This window comes from Pristis pectinata, chromosome 5 (genome assembly GCF_009764475.1).
Source record: "Pristis pectinata isolate sPriPec2 chromosome 5, sPriPec2.1.pri, whole genome shotgun sequence".
NCBI lineage: Eukaryota > Metazoa > Chordata > Chondrichthyes > Rhinopristiformes > Pristidae > Pristis > Pristis pectinata.
The window spans coordinates 106431196-106452698 of NC_067409.1; positions in this window are offsets into that span (position 1 = coordinate 106431196).

Genomic DNA, 21503 nt, shown 5'->3' on the forward strand with positions numbered 1-21503 from the left:
TCCTTGTCTGGTCCAATATATTGTCATCTAAGTCATGACCCCAAATATTATGTAATGATCTATTATGTGGGATAGAGTCAAATGTCTTCTTGAAATCCACATGGACAGTATCAACTGAGATTTTTCTACTCACTGGGGCAGCAAATACTTCAAAGAGATCCAGTAAATTGATTATGTATGACCTAAAGCTCTTAAAACCAAACTGACCATCTCTAATTGCTCCCTGCCCCTAATTCCTCACACTATTCTCATCATGGTTTCAACTTACAAATATCAAACATGAGTGGGACAGGAAAGTAACTATCCAAAGACAAATTATTGAAGCAAATTGAGAGAGAATGGTCAACAAAATTCAATGAAAATAAGAGAATGGGTATCAACATTAAAATATAGATTCTAATATTTAGTGCATATGTTTGTTGATTTACATAAATGTACTGTTAAAGGCATGATTAAAACCATGAATAAGTAAAATGCTACTTAAATAATTTCCAGCAAGCACTCAGATCACTAACTTCATGAGATGTTCATTTCTGTAGTTCGAAAGTTGTTTCTGCTGGAGTTCCCATGGATGAACAAGAGCTTCCTCACTCCCACCCCTCTCCAGACCTGCTTCATTCTCCCTGAAATAATCTCTCAATCCAAACCATTTGAGTGGAGATGAATATCCTGCTATACATTCTCACTCTTAGCTCTTCACCTGTTTCATAGCAACCTACATCAAAGGCATGTGAACAGCAGAGGAAATCCACAACACTGCTGTTTAGATCTGGTTAGCACTTCCTAAAACAGTGGTGGAAGAGATTTAATGATAGTGCTCAAAAGGGAATGAGATATTTGAAAAGAAAGCATTCAGGCATTAAAGAGAAGTAGTAGGGAGTGACTATGTCAGGTGGAATAGCCTATGCATCTGTTGTATGATTCTCTTATTTGGTGATCCTACGTGTGGTCTTGAGGGCTGTGAAGTCAGGTCAGATTGCAAGGGTGGAAATATATTTACTGGGAATTTATTTCATGGAGGAACAAAAATTCTAAATTTTATATAAAATTAGTGGGAAGTCAAAGATGTATTCAATCAGCCACTACACAGACTGATTGGCATCTTCCATTTATTTTGTTAATAGTGCTGTTAGTAACACCATTTATACCACACACTAAAGGAAACAGCTACAAGCAATATGTTAGTTTGAGTTCTTTATATCCCATGGACAAGAACAGTCTGATAGATTTGCTGGTGGCTCCTCTAACATCATTATATAAGAAAAGAAGCAAATCAAACAATGAAATTGATAGACCTACTGGTTTGACTTCAGTATCAGTAAAACTGTTGAAAAGCTGTAAATGTAACACGATATACAATCTCTTTAAGGGTGTTGCAATTATTCAGTGTACCTAATAAAGTTTTAGGAATTATAGATCCTTTCAGTAAATGGATTGAGTTACTTGAGGAAGTGACCAGATGAATGAAAATAGCCTAACCGATGCTGTTCTTTGGGTTCCAAAAAGCAGTTGCTAAAGCATAGCATAGGTAGCTTTTTGAAAAATTAGGGCTCACTGCATTGTATGTCAATTAATCAGTTGGATATAGCAATGGATAAGACTAGGGTGCAGTTATAAGCAGAGTTGCACTGTATTTCCTCAATTAAGAATATTGCTGTAATTATTTTCATTAATGATCTGGAGGAGAGCTTAAATAATAGCATCATTAAATTTGAAGATGGGCAAAGATTAAATCAACAGTTTACCTTAACCGAATGGACCTGTGTGTGAAAGGTACTGTATATGGATGCAGCCATCGTGTTGGAAGGTCCAGGCAAGTTTATTCTATGCATCTGGGTAATATATTGAAGAAGGGACTAGGAGATGGCAGTTAATCTGTTAATGCGAGTGCTAACATGGCTCAAGTTGACCATTGGAAAAGCAAATATAATAACAGATTGTAAAAGCAATTCAATAAACAAAATTAAGCAACATTAACACCTCCCCGTTGACTGACCTTCCCACACAGCTGAACATGTCAAATGATGGAAGCTACAGGTGAACAATTCAAAGATTTGAAGCACCAGGAATGCACTGGTTCAAGTAAACTACTGGTGAATGAGTTACTGTATCAAAGCAGAATGTCGTGCTCATAATATTTGAATGGTTTACTCATAGCTTCATTTCTCGAAGTATTCAGCTCGTGCAGTCAACTTGGGTGCTACTTCTGCTAAATTCTGTCTGCTGTGTTACAAGTGCCATTTATCAGCATTGATGAATTTGGGAGATAGGATATTGCTGGTACAAGTGTGTGAATCAACTCTGTGGCAGGTCATTGTTTGGAGTCCACAAGAGATGAAGGCCAAATTCTGCGGAAAGAAACATTGCATACTTTCCACCTGACATATTTGAGTGTATCTCTGATTCTCTACCCAACATCCAGGCAGTATCTCAGATCATTGGAACAGAAATCCAAGTCATGTGATTTCTTGATCAACAAACCCATTGGAACTACTTGGTGCCTAAACCCTGAGTAAGGTGGCATTGGCCCTTTAATGGTCTGCAGTGGAGTGCCACAATCCTGGTTTAGTCAGTCAACTCTATTCACACATGATGCAATGTCTGGCTGAGAATGTCTCCACTTTTGACACAGCACAAAAGTCATGAAATATTTGTGCTTACAGTGGAATCTCAAATGGTTGCAGATTCTAGTGATTCAAGTGGCTAACTCCAGGTCTCTCAATTGCCTGGAAACCACTCCTCCAACTGATTAGTAGTATTGCTAATGTCTGGGGAATGGAGAAGCCAACTCTCAAGGAAACAGCATTTCTCCTCCAATCTCCATAATACGGTCAGTGCCCACACTTATGCTGAAATAATGCAGTCTGCAGCCAGACCTTATAGGCCTAGACCTATTTAATTTTGACCTCCACCATGAGGGAAGGAGTTTCCACCAGGTGTGCAACAAGTGGGGGAGACTGATCATGAACATGAAGAACATGCAAATGTTCAGGGAAGGATAGAAGGAAGGAATAAGGGCGATTTAAGTTTGCAATATGCCAATGAATTCATCCATAGATTTGATGGGGAATGATCACTTTGTGATGGGTTTATATTGCTTGGTAACTGAGCAGATGCTGAGATAGCCGGAGATAGTAGGTAAATATAGGGGACAGCAGGTGAATGTGTAACTGGGGCTTACCATTACTGGTATTCCATTTGGCTTAGTTACTCAGACAACCCAGAGAGAAAGGTGGCATCTACATTGTCTCTTCTCTGCCTCTTCTTGCCTTCAGCTGATCATCTGCAAACTGTCCCCACATGATGGCAAAGACCAGACTGCCACAAATCCTGACACCCTCTCGGCTAGATATCCCAGGACTGCTGCAGCATGGCCTGGGAAATGGAAGCATTGTTTCTGCACGTCAGTTGCCTAATACTCCTTCCCCTCTCCCATCGATTCAACCCACTGGATGTGGTCTCAGTAATGCTGTGGTGCATCGGGGAATGCCAGTATAGAACCCACAAGAAGCAGTTATCCCTGCCAAGGCTTCGAAATCAGCAGAACATTCTTTAGCTCTTGTCACATTTGGAGCATCAAATGCCAAACACTTGTGGAATACTAAGACAACATCCAGAAGGAATTGGTCAGCGAGTACCCTGTAAATGGAAGATGGTCCTTTTTTAAGTCGGACTAGTGGGGACCCATCCTGCCATTGAATTCATATTCAGCCATGGAAGGTTAAGAGAGGCAGAAACTGTAATGTTGAGCCCTAACCTGGCAACACTGGCTTCAAAAATGTTCCACGGTGATTCATATCATGGTCTACCCAGTCTGCATACCTCCAGCTGGTATTAGCTGCACACTATTGAGTGCCACATACCCCAGCTTCACAGTCATTTAGTGCAAGTGAAAAATATCCTTTGATGAGCCTCTTCTTTCATTATACTTTTGTGCACTTGTTCCTATACTGGGCTAACAATCGAGACCGTATTTTCAGCACTCTCCCGATATCCTTTGTTACACATGCTAAAAGGTACTCACACAGAAATGACTGTGCTCAATTTATTTATGCTTGCCCGATTGAGATCAATGAACAATGTTGATTCATGCTAGTAAAAGCCAAAGGACATTTGATTGGCATGTAGCATCAGACAGTGCAGCCACACTAAATGGACTTGGCTTTGCTTCATTGTGCTGTGCAATTGCTGCCAAGCCTTCAAGGAAAGGACACTATTCAACAAATGAAAGGTGAGACAAAGTGGTGAGTGAGATGGAGTCAGCAACTATTCCCACAACAGCAGACAAAACAAATCTGGGAAGCTGACAGAGAAGAGTCACTCTTTAATTAGTAACAGCAGGTGCCCTTTCTATCAGTAGCTGTGCTATTAACCACTTAAGTGCTGAAGTTTTAAAAGTTGTTGCTAATTGCGTGTTCCTAACATTCATCCTTTACAAACTCCTACCCATCTACCTTTTTTTTCAGTCAGCTGGAAAATAAATCAAGCACTAATGCTGAACTCCTCAAAATATGACACTCATTTATAACATTCATATTCACTCTGAACCAAGTCTTACAAGATGGCTGATTGCTACCAATGTTTCTATAAATGTTTGGTGGTGATAGTGAGAAATTGTGCTGCTGGCATAGCAACAATGGAAATCTAGGCTTTCAATGCCCATGATATTCCATTCAATAAAAGGAATAGTTGATAAGTCATGGGCATTGTGCAATTGAGTTAACGATAAACTCTGCAATCAAACAAGTCCCTCACCAAAAGCATGGCTAATTAAATTACCTCTGAGAACTCAAGCTCCTAATCCTGCTCCTAACCTGCTCCCTGTCCAATTTTAGACCTCATAAATAGCAGCAACCCTCTCCTTTTTGCATCTATAATGTTGCTAACTCCACAAGATCAATGCAGTGTTAAATTAAAATGCAAGAGACCATGACTTACATCATAATATATATCTGAGAAAAAAACTTTCATATTTTTGCATTTGCATGATTCATAACACTGTTATTTCACTTCACAAGCAGAATCCAGACCACTAGTTAGAGACCTGCATCAGCTCTGGGAACCCCATCAAGAAGGTAACTTTGGAAGGGGAACAGCCCAAATGAACCCGAATGATTGCAGGGTTCAAAAAGTTACATTGAGAAGACAGACTGCATAAACATGCATTGTGTCCCTTTCAGCATAGGTGGTTGACTGCCGATCTAATTAACACACTTAAAGCTGTAAAGGAATTTAACAAGGTCTACGGAGGAAATTACTTCTGTGGACAATTCCAGAACAAGGTTGTCGAATCTGAAAATAGATTTAGAAACCATTTAGAAATTAAAACAGGACAATTCTTAGAGTTTCAGAAGATATGGTGAAAAGATGCGCTGAAGCAGAGATCAGCCATGACGTGATAGAATTGTAAAGAGAGCTCAAGGGGCTGCTTGTTCTATTCCTATTCCAAACTTCTACAGTGATGCTAGTCCAATATTGTCTCTAAATGGCTTAATGTGTCAAGGCACTGGCTAGAGTGAAACTAAAATCATTCAGACCAAAATCTTACAATTTGATGGTCTGCATTGTGTTAGCTGATCTATAATAGGGGGCTTGGTGGAGTCCTTGGATTTGCTGCAGCGTCCCTGTGCTAGAGTGGGGCACTCACTTTCATATTAAATGACATGTGCTGCATTTCACTGGGCAATGAAGGCCACTATCCACCCAGTTTAATGACTCTCAGCAGCTGTCCCTCCTTAGATACCACATAAATATTAATCTAATGCAAACTTACTCTTTTCAAGTTGAAGTTACGGCCATCCCAGCCTGAAGAGGCCTCAAAAAGCAAGTTTAAATTTATTTTTGTAGGATCAAAGGAAACGCCAGTGTTTGTCTGGGTCCAGGAGAAACCATATGCCACCACCCTAGTCAGCAGCCCCTCAACTTGATCCCCTTCAAGAAAAGAACAAGTGTGTAATAGATTCTAACTCCATCTACAAGTTTGCAGATGACACCACTGTTGTAGGCCGTATCTCAAGCAGCAAGGAGTCGGAGTACAGGAAGGAGATAGAGAGCCTAGTGACATGGTGTCATGACAACAACCTTTCCCTCAAGATCAACAAAGCAAAAGAGCTCTCCATTGACTTCAGGAAAGGGGGCGGTGTACATGCACCTGTCTACATCAATGGTGCTGAGGTTCAGAGGGTTGAGAGTTTCAAGTTCCTGGGAGTGAACATCACCAATAGCCTGTCCTGGTCAAATCACATAGATGCCATGGCCAAGAAAGCTCACCAGCGCCTTTACTTCCTCAGGAGGCTAAAGAAATTCAGCATGTCCCATTTGACACTCACCAACTTTTATCAATGCACCATAGAAAGCATCCAATCTGGCTGCATCACAGCTTGGTATGGCAACTGCTCTGCCCACGAACACAAGAAACTGCAGAGAGTTGTGGACACAGCCCAGCATGTCACAGAAACCAGCCTCCCCTCCTTGGACTCTGTCTTTACCTCTCGCTGTCTTGGCAAAGCAGCCAGCATAATCAAAGACCCCACCCACCCAGGTCATTCTCTCTTCTCTCCTCTTCCATCAGGTAGAAGATAAAGATACAGGAGCCTGAGGGCATGTACCACCAGGCTTAAGGACAGTTTCTACCGCACTGTGATAAGACTATTGAATGGTTCCCTTATACGATGAGATGGACTCTTACCTCACGAACTACCTTGTTGTGACCTCGCACCTTATTGCATTGCACTTTCTCTGTAGCTGTGACACTTTACTCTGTACTGTTATTGTTTTTACCTGTACTACCTCAATGCACTCTGTACTAACTCAATGTAACTGCACCGTGTAATGAATTGACCTGTACGATCAGAATGCAAGACAAGTTTTTCACTGTACCTCGGTACAAGTGACAATAATAAACCAATACAGCCACCGAGAATAGGTGAAGGAAGTAAAAACTAAGTGTCTACTTGAGCAAATCAGATCATTTTGCTTGGCTTAGATTTCCTGGTGAGGCCCACATTCTCCTCTGTGGAGGCCATATGCCTAATTTTTGGAGCAAACCATCCACTATTGTTACATCACCACGTAACCATGCAGACCAAGAATGGCAGAGAGAGAGTCCCATTCACAGCATCCACATCTGTTTCCAATAATTTGCTTTCATTATGGGTTCTGCCTGACTGCATATCAAGTTAAAACAACTTGGTAAATTTGGAGCCATTAGTCACAGTATTCCATTTAGCTTCTGCTATCTGTTTTGGGATTGATGGTTAGATGTGGGCAATTGAAACATCAATATATGGTTGATAGTAAATTTTGTAGAACATTTAATAAGTCATTTTTACGTGCTCATATTTATACAAATTATTAATTGATTCTTTTTCCAATTAATCTATTTCACAGATCCTTTAAGCCAGTTTTTAATCTTTCCTTTTCAGGAGTTTACAGATTGGGAGCAGTTTTTTTCATTTCATCTTTCGAAGTGGCCTGCCAGTATTCTCAATTAACATTCTAGCACAGTTTGTGCTGGAAAAGATATTGCAATCAGATTATAGTACCTGGCTGTCAGTTATGTTTTTATCAGCTCCTAGAATCATTCAGACATAAAATATTTACTAATGCCATGTTATCATCGTATCAATGTATCACATTATATTTCAAACCTTTTAAGAGCTTATTTTACCCCTATCTTTTGGATGTTGCATCAAAGTTAAAACAATAAGAAGGACTGAGTTCATTCCAAGATGTTCATGAATTAAGAAAACTTCAGTTACTTGCTATAATTTGTTGTTATATGCTTACAAGAAGCTTTTACCGAGTGGAAAAATGTATACATTTTGAAAGCTGCCCCTCTTCCAGTGTTACAACAAAGGCTTGCTCATGGTTTTTAATTAGATTTCATTGCATGGATATTAAGTTCTGAATTCTCCACAGAAGGAACTTCCATACAATTATGGGAAGGTCAATTTATCAGACTTTAGATATTAATATGCCCACACTGAAACAGAGTAAAATCACAAGTGCCTTCGTGGTTATCTCATTACTGTGAATGCTGTTGAATTTTATATTTATTAAAATTTCAATTTATGGAGGAATGAAGCTTTGGCCAGGAAAGGCTGAGTCAGCAGTTAGCATCTGAACAGTGACTTATCAACTGGATATCATTTTTAAAATGCAATTTAAATGGGGATTTTTAATTTAAAAATCTATAATATCCACAATTACCTTTCTGTATAACACTGGGAGGTGAAGGGAATGTGCAATGAATTCATCTATCTTTCAGTATTCAACCCCACATAGGAATAATTATTTATATTGCATGAGCTGGAATTGTATTCCATTAGTTCACATTATACTTAAACTTAGAAGTTAATTATTTTGTTTCAAATGGAGTATTTTACATCTTTCTCTTAATCTATTTCCAGTATTAGGTATTGCAGTGTGTATAACTTTAGTTTCCAGTAAATATTTTCTTTTAGAGATTTAAGGAATGGACTAATTTTACAGTAATAATTGTTACACTACCATTGTACAATAAGGCATAATTCATGTTACAAAATGCAGCGCTTGCAGTAAAAAAAAGTGTGCATGCATCTTTGCGTGCGTATTTTGCATGCACATGTGCATTTCTGTGTGTGCATGTGCATATATATGGGCATCAAAGTCCTTTTACACCAGAGTTAAAATGACATTGCACCAGTTTTGTAAAGGCCCCCCAGCTGCCAAATTCTATCAAGAGCAAAGCCAAGGGCCCTGTTGTAGCAGAATTGCCCTTGTGCTCGTAAATGCTCGTAACAGCTTTTCCTTTGTCAGCTCTGCAATGGCAGTTAGTCTCAAAAATTAGTGTCACCTGACAGGGACCATCCTTGAGGAATGAGAAAGCAAGATTTTTCATGTTGTATACGCTGGTTTGAGTGTACTGTGCCGAAAGAAGCCATTCTATGTCCATGTAGGTCTTTTAAAACATAAATCTATGCTCAGAGCCTTATATGTTATGATTGAAATATATATCCACTTTTACTCTTGAGAAGATGTATTTAAACTCCCTTATCAACAGTCCCTCATAATTTCCACTTCTATTCCTATGGAGGAATCACTACAAAGAAATTCAAACGTTTGCAACCCTGGGTCTCTCCGCTGATGTCTGCTCCCTTCTACCTGTGCCATCTTCACTGTGCAAAGAAAAGATGATAAAAAGCTTGCATTTATATTAGTTCCTCTGAAACATCAGGACAGCCTAACCCACTTAACAGCCAATCAAACATTTGTGAAGTGTAATCACTACTGTGGAACTGGAAACATGGCACAAAATATAAAATTTGCACACCAAGTTTCTCAAACAGAAGTGTGATCATGGCCAGATAATCGATGTGTTTTTTTAATTGAAATTTTACAATCACAGGAGGTTGATGAGTGGCAATCACAATATTTACTACCTTATTCATAAAGCAATTGATGGGTTTAGAAGCTATTAAAATATAAGATTGCAACTGAGGATTTGCAAATGTCATAAATTACAAGGAAATCTTCTATGGCCTCTGACTGTTGTCCAAACTTCAGCATTTTATTGCTGTTGTTAACAGCTTTCTACATATGGCAATTCTTTTTAATAGTGCATGCACAACTTTATTATCCATGAAACTAGAAGTTCCACTTGAATTATTTGTGTTCCAAGCTGTTTGGCGGCATCTTCGAGTCATATGTGTTGATGTGTAATCAACTGAATGATTTCACAGTCCTGTCACATGTAGAATGCAACGATTAAACCATTGAGCAGTGAAATACTGAGTTATTCACTATCTTATCATCCTGTCTACAGATATCTTATCAATGATACTTGTTCACTAGTGAATATGGTACCTCCACAAATGGCACTTGAACAAATAAATTTGTCAATCGTTTACACACGTGAAAGAACACAAGACTGATTATCAGTGATGAGTTGCCCCGGGCAGATCCATGCATTGAAAGACTTTCTTTAAATTACATTAATCATTGGAGGTTGTGCCAAACTGCCACTCCTCAGGCAATAATTCACGGACCTGCACATTTTTGTTTCTCATGTGACACCCCATCACCACTCTAGGCAAGCAAGTTTGATCTGTGTAGAAAAATGATGAATATGTTTGTAACGTCTTCATGGACGCATTAAGGCATAGTGTGTATAATATACATAATATACGTGGTGTATTGCAAGGTAGAACCGTTAACCAATACACATACTGCTGCTGCAGAGTGAATGTCAGTGATATTGGGCCAGGATGTGCTCAGCCCCCGCATCCAATCCTTGCTGCTGCTCCCATCCCCTGAAACTGAGCCACCCAGGATCAACGATTTGGCCTCAGGCAGCGAGTTCTGAGCCCTGCCACAGAGCACGGTGATGGCCTTTTAACAGCTTGTGCTGTCAGAAAACCTTTTCAAATGTTTCTAAATAACTCTGAAAATCAGAAACATTAAAAAGTTCAAAAATTCAAGTATTTAATATATATTTTTAAAAAGCAATAATAGTATTTAAGACATTTAAATTAGTTAAGTAAGTAAATAATTGACTAAGTAACACCTTCACCATTTAGGTCAAATGAATGGGGTACACTAGGCAGCTGGTGTAAAGAGTGTTCGTACTTGTGCTGTGCAATGGGTAGGCACAGTAAGAATGTGCTAGACTGTGCTTTGCTGCTCATTGACAACTCTCAGATTCTGTCAACTGAAGAGCAACATGACCCAAGCCATTATTACATGGTTGCAAGGCAGACACACTACAAGTTCCGCGTCCAACTGTATCACAATACAGCCACCCAAGTAGATACAGAGGGATTTATGTCTGTGCATATGGATTTGGAAAACCACTCCCAATTGTTTAAAAATATATAATTTTACCTACAACTATTTTATACTCAGTGTGATGGGAGCAACTTATCAATATTCACTTTTCAAATAATATAACTGACTTTCCCTTTTTAATGAAAAACTGGTTTATGGAATCTTCCTAATCTCCTTGCAGGTTTCAGTATTGAATCAACTCTTGAAAAATTTTGTTTTGAATTTGAATGTTCAGAATTCCATGGATTTGGTATCTCACTTCCTGAAACCTGCACTGGATCCAACTCAGACAACTTGATTAGGTTGTTTACCATACATAATTACTTCCCGTCTAGCAGCAATTATTTGAATTACATGAACACATTGGACTTTGTAACCAATTTCATCAAAATATCTCTTATTTTCCTTTAGTGTTTGCCTCCCATATGTGTGCTCAACTTGCTATGTGGGTTAAAAACACAAACAAGCTCATTCCTCTGCAATCTTTCTGATTAGTGTCATCATGACGTTTTTGACTCAACTGCTTCTGTTCAGCTCTACAAACCAAATTTGATTGAACAGGGTTTAGGCATGTTCTCAATCATCTCTTCATCAAGCGTTCTGCAGGTGTTTTCCCTGTCACTGTGTAGGAATTGTTTGTTACTTCAACAAGAAATTGGCCAAGCAATGTTTTCTGCTAGGTTTTGAATATCCCTGCCACACTTGCTTCTTATGTGTTTCTTAATTACCCTGGCTGAACTCTCAACTGCGCCATTTGAAGCCAGATGACATGAAGAAACAAGAGAACATTTGAAACCATTCCATTTCAGACTTCAGTTTGTTTATGAAATGTTTGGTAGTGGTACCCACATTGCACTTCATCCATCTTGAGTCACTATTGATTAGTACCAAGAAACTGCCATTCCCTCTTGCACAGATGTGCAAATGTGCCCTCTGAAAAAGACTGGTGGCCAAGACCATGAATGCAAAGGAGCTTTGGGTGGATCTTTGCTGCAGATTTGGCAGATATTGCACCTGCTTGTCAAAAATTCAAGATCAATGTTCAAAGGCGGCCAGTAATTAAAGCTTCTTCAATTGCTTTCATACTGACTTTTCCTGCATGTTTAGTATACTTGATCAAAATCTTTGCTCTCACTATATTAGATATTGTATTCCCGTTCAAGAAAACACATTGTGATTATGAAAAAAAATTTAGTTTCGCACCAACTGTCCATCCTTTAAATATCTGTTCAAACACCCTTTTAAACACTGAGCCTTGATCTTGTCAGCAACTCCAAACACAGGTAGTGGAATCCTTATTGATGTCATTTAACATGCAGAACTTATATTCATTTCCAGCAGAGTTGTTAATGTGGTGAACACTATAGAGCAACTGTGATGTCTTTCTGCTTGGAACTTGATAGTATGGTCCGATCATGATAGGAGTGCATATTATGCATCTTTGATACTGCCACTATGATATTGTCACAGAGTTCTACAGCACAGGAACAGGCCCTTCAGCCCATCTAGCCTATGCAGACCAGATCTGCCTTGTCCCATCTACCTGCGCCCAGACCATATCCCTCCAAACCCCTCCCATGTACTTATCCAAACTTCTCTTAGATGTTACAATTGAACCCGCATCCACCACTTCCGCTGGCAGCTCGTTCCACACTCGCACCAGCCCGAGTGAAGAGGCTCCCCCTCAGATTCCCCTTATAAATATCACCTTTCTAGACCTATGACCTCTAATTCTAGTCTCACCCAACGCGAGGGGAAAGAGCCTTCATGCATTCACCCTATTTATACCCCTCAATTTTGTATACCGCTATAAGATCTCCCCTCATTCTCCTGCACTCCAGGGAATTGTCCTAACCTATTCAACCTTTCCCTATAACTCAGGTCTTCAAATCCCCGCAACATCCGTGTAAATTTCCTCCACACCCTTTCAAGCTTATTGATCTTTCCTGTAGGTAGGTGACCAGAACGTGTTGATGTTACTGATATGGAACGTAATATCACAAGTGCTGGTTTATGATCTGCTGCTACCAAAAACTATTCTAAATGCTTCCTTCTCAAATGGTGCATAATTACACTTACTCCTTGTGAGGTTTAAAAAAAAGCAAATGAAATGGGTTTCTCTTGCCCATCATGTGTCTTATAGCAGTATCTACACTATAACACGATGCACAACAAGTATGTGCCAAAACATAATGAAAAAGGAGAGTTTCACTTGCTAAGCTCTTCTTGCACTCATCATGTCCATGTTTTTGTTCTTTGCTCCCAGTGCATTTCAACAAGTGATGCTCTGGTATGAGAATCCTTGCAAGGTCCAGAAAAAAAATTGATGAGAAGGGTCCCTGTGATGAGGACTATAATTACAAGGGTCCCTGTGATGAGGACTACAATTACAAGGGTTGATTAGTGAGGCTGAGATTATCTTCTTTGGAGGAGACAAGACCAAGGGGAGGTTTGATAGAGGTCTTTCAAATGACAATGTGTGAACAGATTGGATAGTGGAAGGCTTCTTGTTGGTGAAGAAGTTGAAGATGAGACTTCAGATATGGAATGAGGGGGGAGGAAAATTAAGTGACATGAGGAAAGATGTTTTATGTAGGGTGTGTTTGAAATCTGGAATGGACTGCATGCAGATGTAATGGAGGCAGTTCCACTGCAGGCTTCAAGAGGGAAGTGGGCAATTACATGGCGGAGAAAACAATTGCAAGAGAAATGGCTGGTGGGGGGTGGAAACCAGAGTTTGCTCTGGTAGAGAACCAGCACAGACATAGTGGGCCAAATGGCCTCTTCCTGTGCTGTAACCATCCCATGCATAATACACCACCACCCCTTACAACATCATTTTCAGCCTCTGGGGCATTGGTGATGGCCTTTACTTTTTCTTCTCCCTACCGTGGGCCATTAGCAACAACCCTCAAACCACAGATCTACAAGTTGTTGAGTTGTGACCTTTGTTGCCAACTGAAATACTTAATTGTTCTAAACTAGACCTGGTGAGTGATGCCCATTACAATGCCAACAACTGACTGGCTGGGCTCAGTGAGTACCTTGGATTCAGTTTCATATTCATGGACTTTACAATGATTTTCTGACTGCATATGGTAGCTATACAAGTTGAATGAAAATAAAGCTGTATATCTATTTATGTTAAGGCCAGGATTACCGTGGGGATGTGTTCATGGGACAAACTTTTGTTGCTCTAACTGTTCCATTAATAATTCATCCAATCTGCACCACTGTCCTCTGCTTCAGAGAATTGATACACATGGAGGACTCAGACAAGCAAGATTCCATGTGAAAGGTTGCAAGAGCATTGTCATAAACCAATTTTGTTGCTACAAATTCACCAAGGTTTGGAGTAGAGATATTTGAGGACATGCAAATCAAGACCTTGAGATCCACCAATTTCCTTCAACAGTTCCAAGACCATCTTGGTCACCAGTTTTGTAGTGTTTTCATGAAGGCATTATATCAAAATGAGGTAATGCTTTATTTGCAAGGCAGAGAACTTGACTTCTTTAAACACTGGGTCTTCAAGTTGCTACTACAGAGTATATGGAACATTATGACATTTTCACAAATCATTCACATCAAATAACTCATCTAATAGGACCAGAGTATGACATACACATAGCTCCCTGTCAGCTGGACCTGCATGGCAGCTACTTCCACCATAACCATCTGTCAGTGGTAGTTAGGAGGGGTGGGGGGCAGGGGAGGAAAGTCAGGGGAGGGGGACCACATCATTCAAATGCCCAATCTTTTAACACTGATTTCAGTGGAATGGAAGCCAGGGCTGTTCAAACAGGTGGATGAACCTTTGAGCACCATTACCACCCTAGAGATGAAAGTGCAATACATTTTCCTACCTTCTCAGAGAAGAAAATTAATTAGTGTTATTAGTGCTTATAAAGGACTTTCTCCAAAAATAGACTATTCATAAGAGAAAAGATATATACATTGGAAGAAAGTACAAAACTTATATTCATGGTCATTACATTCAGTACTGAACTTTTAAAAAAAACATAACACCATAGCTACTTGTGGCCCCCGGGGTGATATACCATTTCATTGTTTGAGGGGCTTCCCCACCCAACTCAGCCCCTCCATGTCCAGCAGCAGAAGGAACCCATCCTTCCCCACCCCCCAGAGACTTTGCATTGGCTGCACCAAGCTTCAGTGCATCCCTCAGCACTCAAGCCTGCTATCTGGAATGTGCCAGTCTACAGCATTCCCTTACAGACATCTCACTGTGCTGGAAGACCAATAAGTTTTGGGCAGACCAAAGGGCGTCCTTCAAGTTGATAACCTTCCAGCAGCACTTGATATCAGTCTCTACAAGTGTCCCTGGAAACAGCCCTGGTGAGGAACCAGGACACAGACCCTTGCATCCTTCTCACCCTCTTAGCAAATTTACAGTCCACAAAGAGGTGGGTGACCATCTCTTCCCCACCACAACCATCCCAGGGGCAGCATTGGGAGTGATACAAGACAAACAATATGGGAGTGATATGACATCTGTACAGGAACAATCTGACCAAGGGCCCCACTCACCAGCAGCCAAGTACAGTCTTGGTGCTTGTTGGTCAGATCTGGCAATGGAGACATTCTGCCAGATGGTTTGGACAGTTTTCTCAGGGAAACACCCCAGTCTCCATAGAGTCCCTGACCTGCAGTGGCTGCAGGACATTGTGCTGACCACTGCCCGATGGACTTGTGGTCAAAAGTGTTCACTTGGAAGAGCTCTTCCACAAAAGATAGTGCAGCAACATCAAGCTGACTGGTGCATTGTGCAGCAGCGGGCCTGCCCTATTCACAACACCAGGGACAGGTGGAACCTCAGCACATAGTGACAATTGGTGCCCACATACTTTGGATCCACACTCCAACTGATACAGCCATACAGAAGGGTGGTCATCAGGATGAGGGCAACATTAGGTACACTTTTGCCTCCATTCTCTGGAGACTTGTGCAGTATGACCCATCAGCCTCACTCCATCTAGGGCCCCCCAGATAAACTAGAAGACATCCCAGGTAATTGCCAAGGCAGGGGAGCAAGGAACAGGCCACACCTGCACCAAGTACAGCAGCCCTGAGAGCACAGCACACCTGATGAGCAAGTTCTTCCCAGTTATTGACAGAGCACTGCTTCCACAGACCCAACTTTAGTTTTACCTCCCCAATCCACTTTTGTTTAGCACTTACTGTCACAGCTGTAGAGGCTTGACCCAAAAGCAGAGCAGCTGAGAGGATTTAGCAGTGAATGATGACTTTAATAACAGACCACAAAATAACAAGCCACAGGGGCCCCAAAACAGGAGAGAATAGAAATTAAACACTACAGGCAACTTTCAGCAAGGAGGCCAAAGCAAGGAACAACTGGATGGAAGCAGCTGGTTCAATGAGGCCGAGAACTGGGGTTAAATAGGCTGAGAACTGGGGTTAAATAGGCTGCAGGTGATGAGCCTGGAATGAGCAGCAGGTGAATCCTATTCGCTGGGTGGAGATTGGGACATGCCTGCATGTGCAGGCTGGGAGGTGTCCGTGGGAGTCGGCCTGACACTTACAAGGAGCTGATGGGATAACACCAGAAATAGTGAGCTGGGATTGTGATATGCTATCAACCCATGCTCATTTGACTCCGTGCAAATGCACACCAAATTTGTGGCAGGAAGGGATGGAGCAACACCTCTCACCCGCCAGCTCTTGCTCCAGCCCTTCCCTCACCTCATTATACCGGCCACGTCCCCCTCTATCTTTCAGTCCTGATGAAGGGTCTTGACCCGAAATGGCGACTGTCCGTTTCCCTCCTTAGATGCTGCCTGACCTGCTGAGTTCCTCCAGCATTCTGTGTGTTGCTCTGTTCTCACAGAAGGCCAGGAAAGGCCTTCCAGAGAAAAAAAATGACCAAGTAGCAGGTGGATCAGGCAGATGGTGGAGAAGTAGTGAGCTGTGTCCCTGCACCTACTGTATCTCCACACTGGAGACCACAGCTGCTCAGTTGACTCCATGACCTCACAGAGACTAAGTCCAGTACGGACAACTCATCAACCAAATAGGCCTAAATCTCATCTACTATCAAATGCACAATGGAGTCAGCACACTTCTCCATTCTACACATCCTCAGCACTCACTGACTAACTGTTTCTGTACATCAGACCTTCTATTTTCATTTTCATGCCTCTTGCCAACTTCACACACTTTCCATGACTCCAGTGGAAATCAATAAATAAACTGCAGATGTGAGAGATCTGAAAGAAAAACAGAAAATGCTGGAAAAGGTCAACAGGTCAGGCAGCATCTGCAGAAAGGGAAACAGTCAACGCTTGGAGTCTGTGACTCTTCATCAGAGCTGAGTTCTTCTAGCATTTTCTGTTTTTATACCATTATTCCAAGCCTCCTATCTACACATCACTGGTTGCAAACTCTACGAGCTATTCAACCATCACCAGCATCACCATGACACGTAACAACAGACTCCCCTCTCTTGTGCAGGAGAAGGTGATAGACATAGCTGGTATCAACAGTGCAAGCTGGCAAGGGCCAAGTGCAGGTCCACAGGCTCACATGCCTATCTGTCACTCCCCTGTCAAAGTCCTGGACAGCAGTGCTGCGGAGACCAATGAAGGCAATGGTAAGATCACACCTAAGGTCCTCACACTCCAGGTGCCTGCTGGTTCCACAGTCTCACCTGGTTACAAGCCTCAAGAGTGTAAGCACACACCTCCTGAATGATCTCCTCCCCTTACCATAACTCTACCCTTCCTTCGTTCAGATAAGTAAGCACTCTCATCCGGCCAATCGGTGGCAAACGAGCAACTAAAGTGCTAGAGTGAAGAAACACAAGCACTTAGCCTGGGAGCTCAGATGTGGCTCCTGGTTTTCCAGCAGGTGTAGTTTCGAGGCAGGATTTGTATGTGAACAGGAGTGAGCAGTACATAACCAGGTCAGAGGGCAGGGACATTTCCTCACTTCCAATGTGTTCAGGCCTGTCAGAATTCGGTAAGTTTCAAATAGATCCCCTCTCATTCTTACAAACACTCGAAAATACAAACCTAGCCAACCTAATCCCTCCTCAAATGATTGTGCTACCATCCTAAGAATCAATCAAGCACAAGCAAAGTAATAGTGTGAAAGGTTGCTGTAGATTACAACAGGATATTGATAGGATGCAGAGCTGGGCTGCGAAGTGGCAGATGGAGTTCAACCCAGAAAAATGTGAAGTGATACACTTCAGGATATCGAATTTGAAGGCAGAATACAAGGTTAATGGCAGGACTATTAACAGTGTGGGGGAACTGAGGGATCCTGGGGTCCACGTGCATAGATCCCTCAAGGTTGCCAGGCAGATCAATAGGGTTGTTAAGAAGGCGTATGGTGTGTTGGCCTTCATTAGTCGGGGTATTGAGTTCAAGAGCCGTGAGGTAATGTTGCAGCTCTATAAAACTCTGGTTATACCACACTTGCAGTATTGTGTTCCGTTCTGGTCACCTCATTATAGAAAAGATGTGGAAGCTTTAGAGAGGGTGCAGAGGAGATTTACCAGGATGCTGCCTGGATTGGAGAGCATGTCTTATGAGGATAGGTTGCGTGAGGTAGGGCTTTTCTCTTTGGAGAGAAGGAGGCTGAGAGGTGACTTCATAGAGATGTACAAGATGATAAGAGGCATAGATCGAGTGGACAGTCAGAGACTTTTTGCCAGGACGAAAATGGCCAACATGAGTGGACATCATTTTAAGGTGATTGGAGGAAGGTATAAGGAGGATGTCAGAGGTAAATTTTTTACACAGAGAGTGGTGGGTGTGTAGAACACACTGCCAGCAGAGGTTGTGGGGGCAGATACATTAGGGACATTTAAGAGATTTTTAGATAGCCTCATGAATGATAGAAAAATGGAGGGCTATGTGGGAGGGAAGGGTTAGATAGATATTAGAGCAGGATAAAATGTTGGTACAACATCGTGGGCCGAAGGGCCTGTAGTGTTCTATATTCTATGTTCTATGAAAGACCGACACTAAGAGGATGCATATGGGTGATCAGTTGTTGTTTTATTTTAATCAAAATTCAATATATAAATGTTAATTAGAATGCTTAATTGTCTTGTCTGAGAATGCTGTTTGTCCTTCATTCATCGACTGAAGTTAAACAGATGTTGAGATGATTAGCAAACGAGGAAGATGAAGTGGAAACTGTCGTAGAATGATTTTTTTAAATTTCTATTCATATAAATTCTGTGTATTGTTGGCCGGTTCGCATTTAATGATCATCCTTAAATGGCACTGAGCAACGATGAAGAGCTACCACTTTGAGTCTGTGACATCTTGAGGTGAAGATACCCCCTTTGGACTGTTACCCAGGTGAATCCAAGGTTTTCACCTTGTAACAATGGAAGAGTGAAGATGTATTTTTAGTCAAGATGATGTGTTACTTGAGGGAAAACACCATTGGCAGCATTTTCTTTCAGCTGCCATCTTTGTCCTCAGCGCACAGGGTGTAGGTTTGGCAGGTACCGATAATGAGTTGCTGTAGTGAATTTGATAGACAGCCATGGATCTCTGGTGTGGGAGGGAGGGAGTGCTCAGCTGGGTGGAAGAGGTGCTAATCAACTGAGCTGCTCTCTCCTAGACGGTATCAAAGTTCTTCAGTGGGGTTGAAGCTGCTCCTATCCAGTCAAGCGGAGAGTATTCGGCCATAACTCTGCTGTGCATAAGACTTCTGGGAATGGGGATGTACGTCATTTGCAATTCATGACCCAGCGTCTGGCATGCTCTTGAAGCCAACACAAAGACGATGCCCCTGAGTGTCAAGGGGAAGTGCTTATATTCTATCCTAAGGAGATGGTCACAGTTGTGTTGCATGGGTGTTACTTGGCAGCTCGCACTCGAATACAGCAATGGACTTGCAGCGTGTATGTCTGGGCCACTTCACTCTCTGGGGAATTGGTATTGGTATTGGTTTATTATTGTCACTTGTACCGAGGTACAGTCTTGCATACTGATCGTACAGGTCAATTCATTACACAGTGCAGTTACATTGAGTTAGTACAGAGTGCATTGAGGTAGTACAGGTAAAAACAATAACAGTACAGAGTAAAGTGTCACAGCTACAGAGAAAGTGCAGTGCAATAAGGTGCAAGGTCACAACAAGGTAGATCGTGAGGTCAGAGTCCATCTCATTGTATAAGGGAACCGTTCAATAGTCTTATCACAGTGGGGTAGAAGCTGTCCTTAACCCTGGTGGTAGGTGCCCTCGGGCTCCTGTGTCTTCTAATGACTAGTTGACTCAGACAGGAAGCGTGATGTTTATCAGTCTTTCTTGTCATCACCCCCTGCCCCTCCTCCTCCTCTTATTCCTCCTTCACCCCTTCTGCTCTTGCTCAATGCCCTGCTCTCAGTTGTTGGCAAAGTCTGAGCCCGCACAATTGTTTGAGTGGGGAGCACGCAACTGATTCCCAACTTACGGGACTCCTGCTCTGCACCTCTGTGGCAGTGCAGAGAAGGGAAACACTGCTTCAGGTGCCTGACTGTGTGTTCTACGGAGCCAGGACGGCAGGATGGTCGTCATAGCATGTGAGTTCATCTCTTGTGCCAAGGCTTTGGGTCAATGTAAGGAACAAGGGCTTGATCTCAAGTAACCAACCATCAGGTGATGTGGATTGCTGCATTGCAATGGGGTCTTGGTTTTTCTACAGTGTCAAGTGATCACATTATAGTGTCGTGGTTAGCGTAACGCTGTTACAGCACCAGCGACTCAGGTTCAATTCCGCCGCTGTCTGTAAGATGTTTGTACGCTCTCCCCACGTGTCTGCGTGGGTTTCTTCCAGGTGGTCCGGTTTCCTCCCACATTCCAAAGACGTACCGGTTAGGAAGTTGTGGACATGCTATGTTGGTGCAGGAAGAGTGGCAACACTTGCGGGCTGCACCCCAGAACATTCTCAGTGACGCAAAAAGATGCATTTCACTGTGTGTTTCGATGTACATGTGACTAATAAACAAATATCTTATCTTATCTGATATCTATCGTATTGAGGGAAAGATGTTCCCTTTGGCTTCTGTGCATATCTGGATTTTGGGGTGGAGTCCACAATGTGCAGCCAGTGGTGCCACATCTGCATCATGTGGTTGTTAACTGTTGCTGTGTTAAGGCTGCATCACTTGTGTCATGTGATGGACTGCTCTCGGCATTGCAACATTGATTCATGCCAATCACGCCAAGAGCTCGTCTTTTTCTGTGGCAGAAAGTGCAACAAGAAAATGCTGGAAACAGCCAGCAAGTCAGACAGCATCTGTAGAAAGAGAAATAAAGTGAACATTTCAGGTCTATGACGGGCAGGCACGGTAGTGTAGCGGTTAGCGTGACGCTATTACAGTGCCAGCGACCCAGGTTCAATTCCGGCTGCTGTCTGGAAGGAGTTTGTACGTTCTCCCCGTGACTGCGTGGGTTTCCTCCGGGTGCTCTGGTTTCCTCCCACATTCCAAAGACGTATGGGTTAGGAAGTTGTGGGCGTGTTATGTTGGCGCCGGAAGTGTGGTGACACTTGCGGGCTGCCCCCAGAACACTCTACGCAAAAGATGCATTTCACTGTGTGTTTCGATGTACATGTGACTAATAAAGATGTCTATCTTCATCATTTCAGACTTCCCAGCATCTGCATTTTGCTTTTATATTTTCATGTGGAAATACTGTCCTGACTCCATAAA